General features: G+C 37.0%; 1 protein-coding gene across 4 annotated transcripts in view; it reads right to left on the reverse strand.

Annotated features, from left to right (window-relative positions):
* Positions 1 to 20,342, reverse strand: part of Pka-c1 (Protein kinase, cAMP-dependent, catalytic subunit 1) — a 109,304-nt gene that overhangs the window by 37,103 nt on the left and 51,859 nt on the right. For all 4 annotated transcript variants that reach the window (XR_013011910.1, XR_013011909.1, XR_013011908.1 and 1 more), the window contains one exon: positions 1 to 20,342. This exon is cut by the window's left edge; it is cut by the window's right edge. The gene's annotated coding sequence lies outside the window, so the exon portion shown is untranslated.

The raw sequence follows: 20,342 nt of genomic DNA on the forward strand, positions 1-20,342 counted from the left end.
ATATATTTTTAATAATTACTTTTTAAGCGTGAGGATTTAAATCCCTATTTCCTTTCATTTTTTAAGGCTGCGGATGTTTAGGAAAAATAAAAATTGTCTATTAATTGCGAGATACAGAAGCTACGTAAACATAATATTTTATTATAAATTTCTCAAATGTTTCTACAGTATGTACAACAGTTTCTACAATGTAGTCATTTTTGTCATATTTGTATAAAATCCACATTTGCAAGTAGATAACAGTTAGACAAAAATATTTTCCGTTCATACCCTGCATCCGAAGAGATTTCAAGAGGATAATATAAAAGAAAGGTTTAGTCTCAATTATAAAACTGATTGTATCGTGTCCCGTAAAATGATAAAATTGATTGGAATCGATCGGCGGGAGAAAGAGAAGCAATTCCGTAGGAATCTATCGAATCCGTTTAAACCGATCAACAGTAGATTTTCGAGAAAAAAGAAAACGAACGTAGAAACGAATTTAGAATTTCGCGAGAACGTGATTAGAGTCGAGAAGCAGTACCGTCGCCGAGTCTATTGTGTCTCGTAAATCAACGCTATCGAGGGGTAATCGTCGATTAATTGTTGGATCTCCTAATGAAGATGTTTCTCCCGCTTTGAAGTTTCACGTTTTTCCCGAACCGTTTGAGAGAATATCTGTCTTCTCTGCGGCAACGTGTCTATTTTTGACGCGCGGCTCATACATCAAACTCTCATTCCGTACGTGGTGACCCACATATGTTACAACCGACGTCCTGTATAAAATCCCATACTCTGATAGAGTGACGAACAGTAGGCTCCATTTCTATCCAGCAGCCGTGTTTCGCCATTTTGCATCGGACGTAGCGTTTATTTTCCACACACACACACACAGATAATGTAAGTATAATAAAATATTCTACAATACACTGTCCTGAATGTTCTGAACGCATGGAATTTAAAAAAAGGACGCTGTAGGATCATAATTTTTGCGCCATAATTTCTTTAACACTTACAAGTAACACTACCCAACTGATACTCACTGATTTGAATGAAAAACCTACTTATTAAACACCGAAAAATATTAAATAGGTGTTTTTTGTTTCGGCTAAACACGCTTTTGAGGGGTAGAGGGCACCCCTTTGGAGATGGAAACGATTGTGGCTAATTATTACTTAAATGGTTCATATTCTTTCTATAAATCTGAGCCAATTTTCCCATAAAGTCTGATTGTTTCTTTTTTTGGGAAAATAACGTAACAAATCAATTCTGAAGACAGATTTAGAGTCATCGCATAAAATTACTGATTATAGATACAGGATGCGCTCAAGGTCCGGCAACTGCTAAATCCGGCAAGTCCGGCTTATTATTTCCAAATTTAACTGATCTTGAAAATCGACCTCAAGGTCGATGTCAAGGACGCCATCAAGTGCATCGCGCTGAACTGTACAACTCTGGATCTAGCACTTTTTTCAGAAACTGTATCCTTTAAGAAATAATTAGCCACAAACGTTTCCATCGCCAGAGATTGAGGGGTGCTTTCTAGGTATGTCGATTTTTAATCGATTATTTAAGAAATCGATTATTTTCATAAAATAAACAAATCGACTTTTAGAATCGATTCTTCAATATCCGATTTTTACAAATAATCAATTCTAAAATTGTAAAAATAATCGTTTTTTATGGCAAATTGTATGACTGTACGTGGAGACCGTGGAGTGTTTACTGTGGAAACTGTATAAAGAGATCCAAAACTAGCATCAAAAGTAACTATATAAATGTTCCTAAAACGCGACAATTCTACTGCGCATAATGATTCTAACGGAACTCGTTCATTGGCTAATTCCCTACTCGTACTCGGCTAACCACGTGACGTGACCATTGGCTGACGCGCAACGACATGCGCGAAACAAGTACGTAATAAATTTTTCAACTTCTTCGATTTTCATATACTCAATTTTGATATAAATGCATAATATTTATTATTACTTTTTATTTCTTTAATAAAAGAGTCCAACAAAATTTTGATCTTCGTTTTTTTATCATTTTTAAACATTTCTAAAAAAAAATCGATTATTCAAAACATCGATTATTTTGGAAACGATTTTTTAGTTGATCGATCCTTGAACCTTCGATTATAATCGATTCAGAGAAATCGATCTTTTTGAAAATAATCGGCATCACTAGTGCTTTCTACCCCAAAAAAGCGTATTTAGCCGAAACAAAAAAAACACGTATTTAATATTTTTCGGTGTTTAATAAGTACGTTAAATTTCATTCAAATCAGTGAGTATCATTTGGGTAGTGTTACTTGTTAGTATTTTAATGGTGACTCTAAGGCGCCACTAAAAATTGCTATACCATTATTCGAAATATTGTTTACATTATTACATGTCTCGGTATCTAATCAATAGACAGCGGATCTCTATGCAAAATAAAAATGTTCCACCTAAATTGGAACGAAATAGAAATTTATGTTCTTACGTAATGTTTAATAAACTACACCTACTCATTTTTCATGACAAATGCATAAAATCCGCTGTATACTAATCAATAGACTGCGAATTTTATGCGTTTATGACAAAAAAGAGTACGTACAATTTAAAACAGTGGACGTGTACGAAATATTTAAGGACATCAATGTGTTAACTTCAGCTTAATAGGATCATTAAAGGAAGGATACAATTTCTATTTGGCTCCTGTCTCCTGCAATCAATGCAAACATTTTTTATTTTGCATAAAGATCCGCAGTCTATTAATCAATTACTAAACATTTAGGTATTGTATGAGGTATTATACCAATCTCGTATCCATAAAATTTGAAAAAAATCATACGGAATGGAAATATTCTAGGTCAGTTAAAATTAGAGAGTTAAAAAGAGTTAAAAGTTAAAATAGCTCCGAGTAAAAAGTGTTAAATATTTCGCGATGCCTGAATATGTGAAAAATATTTTCCTCGGCTGTTTCCTCGAGTTCCTGTTTTCCTATCTTTACTAGCTGCCAACTGACGAGCAAACTGACCAAAGTGATAATCGGTTATTTTTATGTAACTGTAGCAGAAAATAGTTCTTGCAACAGTGTAGGCACATCTATTTCTTTTTCTGACGATGAAAACTACACTTAAAGCTAACATGTTCAGTAGGGATGGAATCAACATCGCAAACAGGTTCGAACTTTGATTGATTGAATTCGAACTCTCTATAAGTACTTCGAAAAACAGAAATAGTATTCCTAAGTATACTCGAACCTATGCCAGACAGTTTCGAACCATTTACAAGTATTTTGCTGAACGGAAATAATACTTGTAAATATATTCGAATCTTGGTCGAACAGATTCGAAACTTTTATGAATATCGTACCGGAAATTCTCTGAATTTTCTAATCATAAGTATCGTTTCGAAACTTGTATCTACTCATTCCGAGGTTCGATATCAGTTTGTATAAAATTAATACTTTTTAAATACATTATTGCTTCTAAGTAGTAATCGAAACCCATGAAATGATACTTGGTTATTGCAATTGACTCGGATTCGTGAGTACATATTGAACTTGTTCAGTTCAATAATTCTACACGTAGACCGCACAATCGTACAATTGGGACATGTACAATTCCCTGAATTATTTTGGATATCGTCGAAAGAAAGAGAACGCAACGCACGAAATAAGCCAAGAAGAAGGCTAACACGTAAATTACTCGACCTGAATATTAATGAAGTCTTCGACTAAAATCACTCTCATGAGAGCCTTTATATTCTGACGGTATCTTCTCGTCGAGCTGCCCATTAAATTATAATAAACACCACACGTGAGTACATGTGTATGGAAAAAATGTGTTACACTTTTTGTAACAATACTGTGTGAAAAAAATGAAAGGATGAAATTTCAAACAGTAGAAAGATTAAAAGAACTTAAGAATATCGATTGGTTATATGAAACTTATTAAAACTATTGAAGAGGGAAATAAATCTGCTAATTGCAATGGATCCAAGTAATTTATCAGACATCTATTTATCGCCCTATACATATATGCGAAATAAAAACGGTCTGTATCAATTACAGGTTTAGAAAAACGATTGGAAATATTTTAAAATGATTTATGACAACGTTACCTCCTCGAAAATAATTGTTGGGTAATAGTTCAAACTACAAGGAACCATAAAAGTCAACTTCAAAAATTAATTTCAACATTGCTAAATTATATCTTTAGTTCAGTTTTCCTTTCATTAAAATACTGTGAACTGTCATGCTTATTTGTTCATATTGTGTTAAGTCTGTACACTTTAGAGAATAATTTTATCATTGAAAATGATCTCCTTGATGATTAAATAAAGAAATTGTAATAGTAGGAATACTCTCGTGATCATATGGACGAGTATAGAGTTTAAAAAATACAGTTCCATAAAGAAAAATCATATTATCCGGCTTTCATCTTGGATAAAAAACAGACAAGATCATCGCTCTATCTTATCTCTATCGAAAGTTCTTTGATTTTGACACATAATTCATCGCTTTACCACCACCATCGCTTTAACCAGGTTTCGAAAGGCAAATGACAGTGGCCTGGTAAACACTCTGCAAACGCGTACCGTACAATGAAGAAAGACGATGTTTAGAATAGCATCGTAGTCTGCAACGAAAAGCACGTGATGCAATAAGGAGAAGCAATATTTACAATCAAGTTTTATCACTGCCACTGTCTTATCACGATAGCGAACGGTAGCAATATCCTAGTAAGACTTTAAGAGCTTGCGATGTAAGCCTGTCCAAACTGCTACCGGCACGAGTCAATTTTTACGAGACATGTGCCAAAAGTCGGCCGCTAATGAAGCCCCACACCACAAAGAAGCAAGGTAACTTTAGCTCTCTCCACTCGTTACTGGAACCTTGGGGAAACTTGGAAAAAGAATCTTGCTCGCGAAAACCCTACTTCGACAGGCTTGGAACTATAACCCTCGAAAGACTATGAAAGCCAAGTGTCCAGTAACAAAAAGAACCGGCCGCTGAAGTTAGCCAATTTAGCGGTGATGTGGTCCTGGACTTTCAGTCTTTGCAGAAGTAAAATTGTGAATCGGCATCCTGTAAACCAATACATTATTGAATTAGGTTAAGCGAAATCACACATATAGAGAAGAAAACGGTAGATTATAATTTTGATACTGTTATTTTGGAGCACCCTGTAGGAACTGAAATTTTACCTCCCGTCGGATCTTCTCAGATTAATACGTATATTAAATAAATGCTCATGCGAATGTTTGTAATCTAGTGAAGTCCGAATGTTTAATAACGAAAAGAGGCAAACAGTAAAACTATTCAAGATAAAAATCCCGGTGTTTGTTTCTCTAAAATAAATTACAATAAATTTTTGTTTCCCTCTCTAAAATAAGAACCCTTCGAAACCTTGAAATTCAAAATACTAGATCTTTCAGGTATCTCTCCGAGCAGATATAGCGTTCGAAGTGCAGACCTATGAAATTAGAGTTACAATTAAATAATTCAATTATTCCTTACACAATGATGAAATGCAAATTTGCGTATATCTCAGTTATTAATGTTTCAAACTATATACAAAGAATATAAAGTTAAGTGCAATGTAGACTTGATCTGGTGAAGTCCGACTGTTCAATAACAAAAAGAGGGAAACAGCGAGGAGCCTGGAAGATCATTGAGACCAAGGGCCAAAGCCAGTTCAGCGCTGATAGCGTCTTAAACCTAGGATCTTCTTCGAATAAAGCCTCCAGTGAGCCAACCAATTAGAAGGCAGGAGGATTAACGAGACAGAGCTGGACTAAATAGTGGGGCATTTCGACAGTGTAATTTTAGAACTGACAAGGGAACATGGTCAAGTTACAGAATATCTGTCAGCAGAAAGTATTCTCTTGAAAGACTATCCCTGTACGACCATTTTCAACAATATTTGTACCGACTTCCTCGTTGGCTAATGAAAACCTTCGTTAAGTATAATCATTTCGAAATGATTCTGTACCTCGTACAGAAGAACACAGTAATTATTTGCTATTTCGAACCAACTATAACCTTAGATAAAACAGAAACGTTCGCCCAATTTCCTCGATTCTGTTGATGTCACTTCGAGACGAACAAAGTACACCGCTCCACGGAATAGAACCAGGATAAAAATGAAATTTTTCAGGCAAAAATTCCATTAGAACGTTAAAGGGTCATGCGAAACTCGGCCTGCTTCTGTTCATTCATCAGGCCACTCCCCAATCGATTGCTACTTTCTCGAGTAACTCAATGACCCTTTGCAACGGAAGGTCTTCATCGAGCAAGCAACCTGGCGTCATCGAGAAACTCGTCAGCGTAAAATCTCCTGCTATCTGTTCGTTTGAAAATCAAAGAAATCCTATCTCCTAGCCGAACATCCTCGTTTGCAATGCTTATTCCTGGCAGAAACAAGGAAACTGCCGCGTCGCACGCACTATCGCGATGCTAAAAATACACAAGTTTAATTCACCGAAGATTTTGCGATACGGAGAGAAGTCGGTATTTTTCAGATAAAGTCTTCGGCAAGCGTTTGCTCATTTCGTGACAGGAAGAGTTCTTCCTGTGTCTCAGTCCATGGTGTCTTGGTATAAACAGGCGAGATTGATATCGGCGATTTTTCCTTGCGTCAACACGTTCGAAGAAAGTTGCCAACAATCACGGTTATCGGTAGACTGCGGATCTGTATGCACAATAAAAAATGTTCGCATTGTTTGCAGTACACAGGAGCCAAATAAAAATTGTACTCCTCTTTTAATTGTCCTATTAAGCTGAAACTAATACATTGACGTCAAATATTTTTAACACTAAACCTACCGAGCCTCAAAAGTAACTGGAACATGCTCCCTCATAAAAATGACAAGATTCATTTGATTTAGACTTTGTGCGGCTCCTATTGTAATACGTGCTCTATTAAAGACATCTATAGAATAATTTCTTATTCTATAGATAAATAAAATAAATAAACGATCTGGAACCGGTCATTTTGACCGGTGCTGGTAGGTTTAGTGTTAACGTGTCCTCTGCTGAAGCATTTAAAAATTGTTTTTGTGGTAAATGCATAAAATCCGCAGTCTAGTTATCAGGATTGAGGACACGGAGAACGTCAGACCTGAGATGACACTGAAACCGAAAGGTCACTCTGTACTCCGCGCAAATACCAAACTGTTATACTTAATAGTTGATTGAAGGTAAACTGTGGCAGTTGAGGTATCACTAAACTCTGCGAGCAAGTATCAGGAGTTAACACACGGTGTTCACGGCACTGTTGAATGGACGCGATTCAACGGCGACTCGAAGTCGGCTGGGAGGTTCACCGGACGTCGCATGGTGTCCAAGGTCGATCGTGAAACCGAGAATCGAGGAGCGTGATTCGTTTCGAACGACACCGATACCGTTTGCCCATCGATCGCACACACTCGATGGATACGATCGACCACGCCGATGATGTTCACTGGTGCAGCAGCTCCTTAAGAGTCTTACGATACTCCTGCACGAGGAGAGACACATCGATCCAACTTTGGCCTTTAGAATGCATCGCACCATTATATAATTACGTCGAACGTAACGTTACTGTAGTTACGCAAGCAAAGAGCCGCGCCGTACACGCCGCGGTCCCACCGGCAAAGAGCCTAGCAATTTCGTTGGAAAGCTCTAAAATTAATTTGACGTGTTTCTCGCCAACAACTATCGCGATCTTAAGAAATGCGAGTCGGTCAACCACGGTTTAGCTAGACCGACGATTAAGGGGATATGTACTCTGGTTTTCAAGCCTGTTCCTTTTTTCTCGCAATTTTTCGGAATTCCTTTCGGAAGAACCATTTTACTTTTTGTGTTAGGATTTTTCACACGTATTTACGGGTGTTTAGAGTGGACATGTTATTTTTTTTAAGTAAAAATAGTTGAAACATCAGCTGATTTTCGAGATTTTGTTCACCAATTTTTACGAATTTTTTTCGGAATAACAAGTTATTTTTTTTAAGTAAACGTAGTAGAAATTACGTCAGCTAAATACTTTTGTTTGATAGTTTCCGCGATTTTGTTCATCAATCTTTACGAATTTTTTTCGGGAGGGAGAACTATTTGAGTGTCTGTATTAGAATTTTGCACACGTATATTTATAGGTGTTTAGAGTACACAAGTTATTTTTTTTTTAAGTAAAAATAGTTGACATTACACCAGCTAAATATTTTTGTTTGATAGCTTTCGCGATTTTGTTCACCAATTTTTACGAATTTCATTCGGAAGAACTATTTGACTCTCTGTATTAGAATTTTGCACACGTATTTGTGGGTTTTCGGAGTACACAAGTTATTTTTTTCAAGTAAAAATGATCGAAATTACACGAGTTAAGTATATATTTTATTATACACCATGTTTTGAAAAACAAGCGTCGACAGTGACCACGATTCCGGTTATCTCTGCGGTTCGAAAAGAAAAAATCTCGGAGGTTGCATAAACAGCTTACAAATGATGATAATAATAAATTATGTAGGTACTTAATAGCCGTACATTTTTGTCATGATTTATTCCCACGATTTTTTATGTGCATTGAATTCCGTGTCGCGTTGAGACACATTTTTCCGGAAGCTTTGTATTACATAACTACTTCCCGACTAACCGAGTCGGCACATCAACAGCAAGGCTACCGTCTGTCTAAATTCTCACGCAAGTGGAAAAATGTACAAATTGTCGGGTACACGAGGTTCTCAGAATGTTATCGGCTCGTACAACGATAAACAGCTGGAATTGAATAATTACACGTTGAGATGATCTCCTTTAACGCGTGCTGCTTGAAACGGAAACGTGATTGGAACGAGTGATAGAATGATCGTTAGCGGAATAATATGATATTATTTAACGAAGTGCTTTAAATACTAGCCAGTACTAAAACGTCGCTTTTATAAAGCACAGAGCAATTATCACCTTAACTGAAAAACTTTCGCTCGCTGTAATCTAATCAGGCAGCTCACGTGAGGAAAAAATTAATTTTCTCCAATTGAATCTGGTTTGAACCGGAAATAAAAGAGCCAACAGATGCCGGTTTAATAAAAGCAAAGCACGCGAGGTCTTTGTGCACGGTAACAATTTTATTAAGACCACTTGCGTAATTTCTTTTGCGATACACAATGCAGGAACATCGATATTCCCAGCAGAGAATAACTTTTTCGAAATTAGACCGCACGACTTGTTTCGGCCATTTTTTTTTTAGAAGTTGAAAGGATTTGAGTTTGCTGGATAAAGTGTGAAACAAATTTTGAAGAGACATGTTTTGTAGTAGTCGGTTGCGTACATTCTAGAAATTAATTGGAAAGATCAATTAAAACTCTACAGTACTCTCGCAGAACAATAAAAAAAGTTGCCAGCGATCGACTCGGAAGTACACAGCCATCCACGCTGACTTCCATTCGAGTGAAATATCGAAGAACACGAGGAAATACCACTAAGAATAAACAGTCGAACGATTGTGTACACCGGAGTATAAAAAGTGGGATAGCTCATAAATTGCTCGTACGATCAGTTCCCGGTGAATACCTCGCTGTCATATCCAGTTAAACTCGATCGGAAATAACCCGCCATTCCGTCTAGTGGACATTTGACCATTCCTGTGACCAAATCGTGGAACTTTTCCAAATTGAATCTGAAATGCTATAGAACCACACGATATAATCCGAAATAAATAAAAATCCTACCAAATTTTGTGGAATTTTATATTCTAGCTTAATTTTAACCTAGTTATCAATAGACAGCGGATTTTATGCATTTATGACAAAAATGAGAAGGTGTAATTTAAAATAATAAAAACATCAGAAGAATTTAAAGACACTGTTATATTATTTTCAACCTATCGAATATATTAAGAGAAAAAATTAATTTCCATTTCACTCCAGTTTGTTGCAATTTAGGTGGAAAATTTTTATTTTGCGTAAATAAACATTTTTGCATTTTTATTTTGCATCTTGGCTATGAAATTTTTTTTAAGGCTGCGGATGTTTACGAGAAACTAAAATTGTCTATTAATTGCAAGATCCTTTCCGTAATAACACTGTTTCATTTTGTTTAAAATGTTTCTGCAGCGTGTGAATTGATGTACTCGTTTTTGTCATAGTTGCATAAAATCCACATGAAAAATAAATATTATTCAGTGCTCCAATTTGTTGCAAATCAGGTTAAGAATTCTTATTTTGCATGAAGATCCGCTGCTTTCGTCTCCTAAAAAATTATAAACGACAAAGACGTTCTAATCACTGTAGCCTAACTTGATGTACAACCGTTCAGCTTCGATTTAAGAAAAGTTTCGTCGCTCTATCTTGATCCTGTCAGGAGTTCTACAATTTTTCGGGAAAATGGCCGTTGACGTTGATCGAGTAAAAAGCCACGGAAAGAAGAAAAATTTCATGTCGTTTTCCCGGTGAAACAAAGTCATGGGTACAGACGCAGAGCGTTGCGAGTCGCGGCTACGTAAAACGATCCCCTTCGTCAACTGGATCGATCGGATCGCCTTCATTTGATACGATTTATTATCTGATTGCACCGCATGCGATACGAAGTCTTCGAGGAGGAAATAGACGGGTAAGACGGGAAATGTATCCGCCGCGAGTTCGTCGCCGTTGCGAGAGTCGGTTCGTGTCGGTCGATGCAGCAATTAATGATGTTCGCGGTCTCGACTAGGGGAACTGGCTTAATTGAAGAATTAGTTTAGGTGGGAGTTCGCTACTGCTTAATTGAACGTGAAGACGATCGTCCGACAGCTCCGCGTCTTCCGATTTTAAGAGCTACCTTTCCTAATACAGCAGTCTCTCCGTAAATGTCGCATCGTCGCACAGTAGTCCAGGAACCTGTTTTTTCAAAAACCAAATTTTACTTCTCTAAGATAAGAACCCTTCGAAATCACGAAATTCAAAATATTAGATCTCTGAGATAACTTTCCCAGCAGATGTAGCGTTTGAAGCAGGAGTTGAAACGGTTCTCAAATTTCAACAAAATCTTTTTTCTGTAAAATAAGATCTCTTTGAAATCTCGAAATTCAAAATATTAGATATCTCAGATAACTTTCGCAGCAGATATAGTGTTTGACGCAGGGGTTGAAACGGTTCGGAAAATAACCGGTTGAAACGGTTTTCAAATTTCAACAAAATTTTTCTTCTCCCAAATAACAACCCTTCGATTTCAATAAAATCTTTTTTTTTCTAAAATAAGAAACCTCCGAAACCTTGAAATTCAAATTTTATTAGATCTCTCAGATAACTTTCCGAGCAAATATAGTGTTTGAAGCAGGGGTTGAAACGGTTTTCAAACGGTTTATGTACTTCTTTAAGGCCTGGTTACGTTGTATTTTTGTCCAGAAGAATTTGAAAGTTGTTGCACACGTCTTGTTGTTACTGGGAGCTCCAATTCAGCACGAAATTGTGCTGCATTTTTCCTTTCCTTAGCTGCAGACCTCATTAATATTGAATGTTGTCTCTTTGACTATTTTTTATTACTACCTTTAAGATGATTTTTTCCGTAATTTTCACGTAAATTTATATAATTATTAATCACAGTATATGACCGATTAGTTTTCTTAGCAATTGCGCGATTAGAGCAGCCCATATCTTTATAAGCATCGATTGATGCTTTTTCTTCATTTGTTAGTAGTTTTCCTCTCGGCATTCTCATACACGTGAATCAAATTATAACAAACAGGATTTCTGTGAGTTCTAAAACTAATACTTTTTTAGAATATATTCGCAGTTTTCCGTAGTTCTCTGCTCAGAATACAGAGAAACACTAAGTGACTTTATAGAAACTTGTGTTCTGCACCACACAGAAAAAAAATCAAAACAAACGTAAATAGTAAACATAACGGTCTATAGAGTACGCAGTCCCTCTATCCGAGTGTCTACAAGGCACAAGACCAGATACGATAAATCAACAAAAATGGTGATATTTTTAAAGTATCTATGAAAAAGAAGATGACTTCATAGAAATTTCGGCCACTGTATTTCGGTTCTATAACTATTATTTTTCGGTTATGATTCGGTTCTGATATTCCGCATTCTATTCGATCGAAGAACATGTAATATTGTAATATACAAGGCGTGTATATATATTATATGTTTTTTGGTCGTTATATGTTGACAATAAATTATTATTGATGTTCTAGAAGAGATGCTACATTTTTTGTAGAGTGCCGAACGCAGAGAAGAATAGCGATTCATAAAGAATGAAGAACCGAGGTTCGACTTTAGATGAAGTCGCTTGTTACACGAGTAATTGCATGTATATCGTGTTTCGAAAAACAAGATGAAAACGATGGTGAAAGTTTCATAAAAAGAAATTACCTGTTTGACTGGTTTCCAGGAAAATCTCTCCAGCGGTGAGGGGATAAAATTTTAACAGTTACGGTAGAGACCTTCGACACAGTTACGGACATAATACTGTAAAATGATGAACAGCAGACTCAACCACGAACAGAGTTGTTTGTTTAAGTGAATATAAGTGATTGTATCAGAGTAGTAAAATACGGTAATTGCACATGTAATTGCAACTGTACAGAACAGGTACAAACAACCATAACTGAAGTCGGTAATATGCAAACAAGATAATAGTGTTTATACTATTACCTTACCAATTTGATCGTTATCATGTCATGTCCGATAATTAACTATTAATCAATTGAATGTGTCTCATGGCTGCATCGGCCTCGATTGTTTCAGTCATTTATTAGTCAGAATTATTGATTCGCAGGGTAATTATAAGCATTTATTGGTAACTTGGTTATGTCATTAGCAAAACCCTCGATGCAGAAGGCTAATCTCATAATAGATAACCACTCTCGAAGACTTAAATTAAATAATAAACGAACAGAATCAGAAGTAAAATAAGAACTAAAATAACTTGAGAATCTGGATTATTTGCGGATCTTGATGCAATATAAAAATTTTCTGCAACGATTGCAAGAAACAGAAACTAAATCGAATGTTAATTCTTCCCTTAATGATTTTAACAGAGGAGAAATCATTGACATCTTCAATTTTTTAAATCTTTCGACAATTCCGAATTTCATCTACCCAATTTTGCTGCAAGCATAAAAAATAAGTAATTTTAAAAATCTGATGCGAACTACATTGTGTTTGGTCTCGTTTTAATCAGAAAAATGTCGTAACCACGTTGGCGAAAGATTCGTGAAGAAATAATTAAAAAAGTTTGAAAGAAAAAGCGCGGAAAAATGAATTTCTCGAAAACGAAAGAGCGCAAACATTCTCTCAAAATTCGCGAAGGAGGATAATCGAATCGAAGTGTTATTTGCTGTTGCCGAACCGTTCGCCGACGTGTATAATTTCTTTAACGTGGAGCGGGTGCGTAGGATCTAATTGTTCGCGAAGTAGGTATAATGCAATTACTGCGCTCGCGCTTCATTCTGTTTCCCGTTAATAGATCCATAAGTCCGTGGTAAAACCACATCGACCAACGTACATACACACGTGCACAGCCTGAACGCACGCTTCCACATAACCTCCTTTGTGTGCGAACTAAATCCATTTGGTGCTCAATTTCAAGCTACTTTCGATTCACAGCCGAGCAGAAACTCCGGGGCGCAGACGTTTAAACAATAATTGCGCCATTCAAACGCGTGACATCGTTTAGTCCTATTATTCACCGGCAGCTGATGAACGTTAGAATAACTTTTCTGTTATTGGACCAAGTTGTGCTTACCATCACTATCAGACTGTTTATTTATTAATTAGAACAGGAGAATTTTCAAATCTCGTGTATGTAGAAAGATACAAGATTAAACGCAACGGCGCCCAGCTTAATTACGAGCTTGAAAGCAAACAGCTATTTTCCATTTATTTTCAAGTGACGAATTTTAAGCGTTTAATCTTTTATCGAGACATAGTTTGGAATCTTTTATTGAATATGATTTGCTGCGTTTTATCCAAGCTCATATTGAAACAGGAAAATCATGTAGACACGATAACTTTCTCTTAGAAGTGAGATCGCAGCTTTATTAAAGGTTACTGTTTCCTTGCAGGAACAAGGAGAGCTGAAACACAAGGAAGGGATAATTATAGATTGCGTAAGAATAATAAAACGCAACCCGGAAAGTGAAACAGGTAAATAATAAGAACAAACCGTATGTTCGAAACAGTTGCACGTATTTTATAAAAGAAATTTTAACTGAACAGTGTTTCGATGATCGTACACGGCGATTCCAAGAAAATGGGGCGAGAGTGTGACACTTATCCAAGGCGAAAGGGAAAGAAACACGGATGAACCATTTAATTAATTTATTTACCGTACAATCGCTTGTAAGTACTGGGGATACGTAAACAATCAGCTGAAATTAGTCTAAATACAAATAGCCTAAGACACATTTGTTTACATACTTGATAGAATATTCACAGGCAGACGACTCGTACCATGATTCACAATATTATCTTATGCATATACATACAATTGACCCGCATTGTCTCGGATCATAGACGACAAAGAAGCCGAATAGCAGCGGACATCAGCTAATTCGAAGACTTTGATCTGTACTTACAATCTTTCTTGTTACACGTTACTTATAAAAGTATATATATACACGTGCACTTATATCCATTTACATACATCTATAATATTCGATTTCGATAGGTACTTCCTTACGGGCGAATAGAACAGAAATTAGGGGTGTGCGGGTACCCGAAATGGCAGTCGGGTCGGGTCGAGTCGGGGTCCCGAAAGTTTGCAATATTCGGATATCCGAAGTTAAAGTTGCGGCATGTACGCGGTCAAATCAGCGTTTAGTAAACGGTGTTTTCTACAAATCGAAATATTATTACTAGACTGCGGAAGTTTATGCACGATAAATATGCAAAATGCATATGACATTTATGCACGAAAAACATGCAAATATGCACGAAAAATATGCAAATATGCTCGAAAAAAATATGCAAATTTTTCCGATATTAATTATATATTACATTAAGTGTTAGGTACAATATTGAGTATTAACAGACATTTCACAGTTATACTGGAGTATTACGATTTATTTTCGGCAATAAATCGTGAAAATCTGCAATTTTTACCATCTTTAAACGTTTGTTGCTCATTGCAACGTCGAGAATTTTGACAAAATTTTCAGAATATATTTAATTGACACAGATCTACAACGTATTTTTTAAATTTTCAATATAGGCCCACATAAAAAAGTTAAAAAATCAACTTTTAGTATTTTTTTCAACAATTTCGATGAATTGCAATTTTTGAAAAAATATCTTTTCACATCCTTTAGTAAACTAATTGCTTTAGCTCCCCAAAAAAGTTCAAATCGTATAATACAATATTAAAAAAGTTATCGTCTTCTTTAGAGCGGTCTTAAACTTTTTTCCGCTACTGTATATTCCTATTGATTCATTTAATGATAAACCTATATCGTAATATTTGCTTGATCACTATTTTGTCTGTGCATGGAAGTATTAATATGTTGAATTAATTACGATTTTCTATCGCACTTCACACTTTTATTGCACATTTCACAGTAAATACTACTTTCATTATTTTCGTCAATAATGAAATTGGGATCGTCCTCGATCCAGCTTTTCATCAGTGAAACCCTACTTTTCCGAACTTTCGGCATTTTAATAATGATCGCACGCACTCTCACAAAATTCGCCTTACCACTTCGAGTATCAAACTGAACTGTTCGAATTCTAAATACCAACAGCTACATATGTCTTACAGCTGATTCACACACACACACAGCAAGCAATATAAGGTCGTAACATCGGCGTATCATTATTATCGACGCTATTCGGTTATGATACGAGTGCTGATTAATAGATTAAATAAATTTAACAAGATAAATGATTCATATGAGCATGAGATATGCATATACACGGTAAATAATATGTTTTGCATATTCCTCTTTGAAAAACATATGCATTATGCAAAAAATGCAAAATAAAAAACATATTTTTGGAATCCTCTAATCGCAAAACATATTTCTGTTTAAGTCCCATCGCTTTATCAGATTTCCATATAAATATGCATTTCCATAAACATCCGCAGTCTAATTATTACAGTAATGTCTCTCACGACGCAAAAAGGCTGTACACGCAGGACGCAAAAAACATATCCCCTCCACTGTAGTAATCTGATCTCGGCTCGGGTATATCGGTGTGAACCACTACTAATGCGACGCGGAGAGTCGCAGTCGTCGGCACAGTTCAAAGGCCCGTGCGTCATCACAATGTAACACCAATGTTTAATCTTTTTTATATTATTACTTATTTCTTTATAAAACTTTCATCAATATATTCGTGGCATTTTCTTGATTAAAATGGCACTAAACACGATATAACTTCAACTGTATTTAGTGGTTTAATCGACGATGAAAGTTTCGAACCGAAGGAAGGACAGCGTATCCGAAAGAAAGAAACGCGCTGTCCTTCTCTACGTTCAGCTCGGCCTTTTAAGCTCAAAAAAATCGCTACCCGTCTACGCACGACGCAACCGAATCCCCCCGAGGCTTTTGCGTCGTGAGAGACATCACTGTAGGACCGATAATCGGACATCTTAACTCTTAGCATTCCAGCCTAGTGATTCATATAGTACACCAACAACTCCAGCACTATACAGGGTCTGTCCGGAAAGTAATGCAACCACATTTTAAAAAAAAAATCTATTAAACATATGGGTACAAACCTTTAAATTTCTTCAAAGTAGGATCCTTGGGCGTCGACACATTTTTTCCAGCGCGATTTCCATGCTTCGTATGCTCCTTGGAAGGCGTTTTTTGGAACCTCTCGTAGTACCCTCGTCACAGCCTCTTTGACGCGTTCCACGCTTTCAAAATGCCATCCTTTTAGCACATTTTTTATTTTTGGAAACAAGAAGAAGTCGGCGGGAGACAAGTCAGGACTGTACGCGCGCGCGGGGGGGTTGAGGAAGTGTTGTGGTCCAACTAAGAAGTACCATTTACTGTTTTACCCGTAATTTACAGAAAAGTTTTGGTTGGAAGTGCTCGACGAGGCTGCGACGAGGGTACTACGAGATGGCTCCAGATAACGCCTTCCAGGGAGCATACGAAGCATGGAAATTGCGCTGGAAAAAATGTGTTGACGCCCAAGGCTCCTACTTTGAAGAATTTTAAAGGTTTGTACTCACATATGTACAATAGATTTTTTTTTTAAATGTGATTGCATTACTTTCCAGACAGACCCCGTATTAGTAAGCAAAACAGTCGTGTCGCCGTAGCAGCAACAGTGGATTTAAAGTTTATATTTCAAATATCGGTTAATAAGGGTTAATATGCACAGAGTTATTTATCGCTGCTTTAATTGCAGACTTGTCCCAACTTTAACTTCGAGTGAGTAGTGCAAACTTTCGGGACCACGACTCGACCCGACCCGATTACCACTTCGGCTACCCGAAACCGCCGGTACCCGACTTTATAAACTTTTGGGATCCCGACCATAATCCGAATAAATTTCCCGACCCAACCTAAACCCGAAATTTCTGGTACTCGCACACCCCTAACAGAAATATGTCGACTCGATGACATGCACAAACGATACAGCTCATACTTTTTTCCGTTTAATTATTGCTTCGCGGAGAACTAGGTTAAATATTTATTGTATCCTGTGAAGGCTGGTTCAGCGATCCCTCCACGGTGTCGTCTCAACCGTTGCGTGTCTATGACCCTTCTAATTACTCAATAAAACTTCATTTATCCCAACATTGTCGAGGGACAGGCTAAGTCAGACGCTCCGGCTGCCAGCGCTCGAATCGTTCTTGCCGATCACGGCCAATCAGCTCTTGCGATTCCGTCGATCTTTATGCAAAATAAACATTTACCACATCAATTGCGACAAACAGGAGGCAAATCGAATTTTGCAGTCATCATCAAATATCGGCAACATCAAATATTGTTGTTCAATCCTTTCCCTCCAATTTTCTCCGAATACAACAGCAAAAATTATTCAGCAGAAATTTTGTTGGGGTCACGAGAGACCCTGGACACCGTTTCAGGGGATTCAATTTAAATAGGCTATCTTTTAACGGCAAGGTAAGGTAAAAGCACCATAGTTGACCAGTTAAGAGAAATTCTCTGTGTGAATAATAGTAAAGGCATATTTTATTCTTTATTACATAGAGAAAATGCTGTTTGAACTTCTTACGTTGTGTAACAAAGCTATAGACACTTTTGAAAATTCAATAATTCTGTCAGAAGTTCTCACAATCCTTGAAAACGAGGAAACTACAGTCGGTCACAAAAATATTGGGACACTCTTAAAAAGACGATAACTTTTTTAATATTGGACCATGCGATTTGAACTTTTTTGGAAAGCAACAGCAATTAGTTTACTACAGAGTGTGGACAGAAATCTTTTCAAAAATTGATATAGATCGGAATTGTAGAAAAAATACATATGGGCCTATATTGAAAATTTAGAAAGTACATTTTCTACATCTGTGTCAAAATTATATGCACTGTGAAAGTTTCATCAAAATGACAGGCATTGAAAGATCTAAGAATCCTTAGATTTGTTGCAGTTACAGGCCGAAAATCGTGACAAATCGCAATTTTCACCATCTTTAAACGTTTGTAGCTCATCGCAACGTCTACTGATTTTGACGAAATTTTCAGAATATGTTCAATTGACACAGACCTACAAAACGCGCGCGTATTTTTTAAATTTTCAATATTGGTCCACATAGAAGTATTTTTTCAACAATTCCGATCTATTGCAATTTTGTCCCAATATGTTTGTGACCGACTGACTGGGACTCGCGAATACATTACACTTGTAAACTTTCGACCACTTGTGCACATTTATCGTCGACTTCATAGAATATTTACAATATACACTATATTATTGTATAAACACCAATTATATGAGGGGAGGGAGCCCGAATTGAGGGGAAACACTTCCTCCCTCTCTGCAGGACACATGGAAACATGAGGAACAGCATCGTAGAAGGGGAAGATAGAGTGGGGACACAAGTTTCGTCTTTATCTGGCGACACTGGCTCTACTCGATAGAGCCTAATGTAACCTACCTATAAGAATGCTATTGTTAGCAGCCCAGTTCCCATTGAACACGAAAAAATGGCCATTTCAAAAATAGTATCTCTCCTCTGGAGTAAGTACATACATTCGAACGGTTCGTTCGAGCTAATAATTGCTTAAAACTTCAAGTCCCAAAGCGACGAAGATAAACAAAAATGTAATCTGATATCGATCGGTGTCATCTTGTATTTTGTGTCACGTGACCGGGCCGCGGCGAACGCGTGGGGAACAGCGTCGTGGAAGGGGATGATAGTGTGGAGACAGAAGATCATTATCTGAACGAATAACCTACGTATAAGAACGTTATTGTTAAGGGGCCAGTTTCCAATGGACACGAAAATGGCCATTTCAAAAATAGTATCTCTCCTCTGGAGTACGTTCCATATTCGAACGGTTCGTTCGAGTTAATAATTGCTTAAAGCTTGAAGTCCCAAAGCGACGAAGACTAACGAAAATACGGCGATTTGGCAGAAAATGGAATCCGATATCGCTCGGTGTCATCTATTATTTTGCGACACTGTTCAGCTTCTCTGTGTTCGAAGCAGTTTCTTCGAATGCTGAGTAACGCGGCTGAACGTCACAGATTTTATTGTTCTGCTTTTACATTCTATGAAGTTTATATTTCCCATAAAATTTGCTGGTTCGCAAACAAAATGGCACAGGTCCCGAGACGCACAAAGGATATCGGTTTTATTCTGAATCATTCAACTGTGGATCTTTGTGCATTTCCGGCATACAGGATTGTTGAAAACGTGCACCAACGAAGATTAACGCTGTTTTCTCTGTTTCGCGACTTATCTGCACGTAATGAACAGGAATTCGCATAAAGATCCGCAGCGAGATAATTATTATCATACGATCGCGTAATGTTGAAATTCAGCCTAGTTACAAAACATCGGTGCATTCCCGCCATGCTCTCGACGACTCGGAAAAATACAGTTCGACGTGGATGGCTTTCAAGCATTTAGCTGCGAAGAGTCCACACGCCTTCAAAAAGTAATTGCTTGTATGCGAAGGGCGTATGCAGTACGCCTTTCAGTAATAATGTGCGCGAGGTCGAGCACACAATGCGGCTGGAAACCAATCGGGCTGTAATTTATTACGTTAGAGTGGCGCGGAAATTTAATAAACTCTCCTGATTTAGTTACCAAAGACCTAACTTCAGTGTGTTTCGATCAATTAAAGGCTTAAAAGGTTTTCGGTTTCTAGGAAGTGTGCAACGTTCGATAATTTTCTTCGCGGAAAGTTTCGCGTTTCGTTCTCACTCGACCAGGCAAGAGAATGAAGCTCCGAATGATATTATACGGGAATTTCATTTTAT

The sequence above is a fragment of the Lasioglossum baleicum genome, chromosome 3 (assembly GCF_051020765.1).
Source record: "Lasioglossum baleicum chromosome 3, iyLasBale1, whole genome shotgun sequence".
Classification (NCBI taxonomy): Eukaryota; Metazoa; Arthropoda; class Insecta; order Hymenoptera; family Halictidae; genus Lasioglossum; species Lasioglossum baleicum.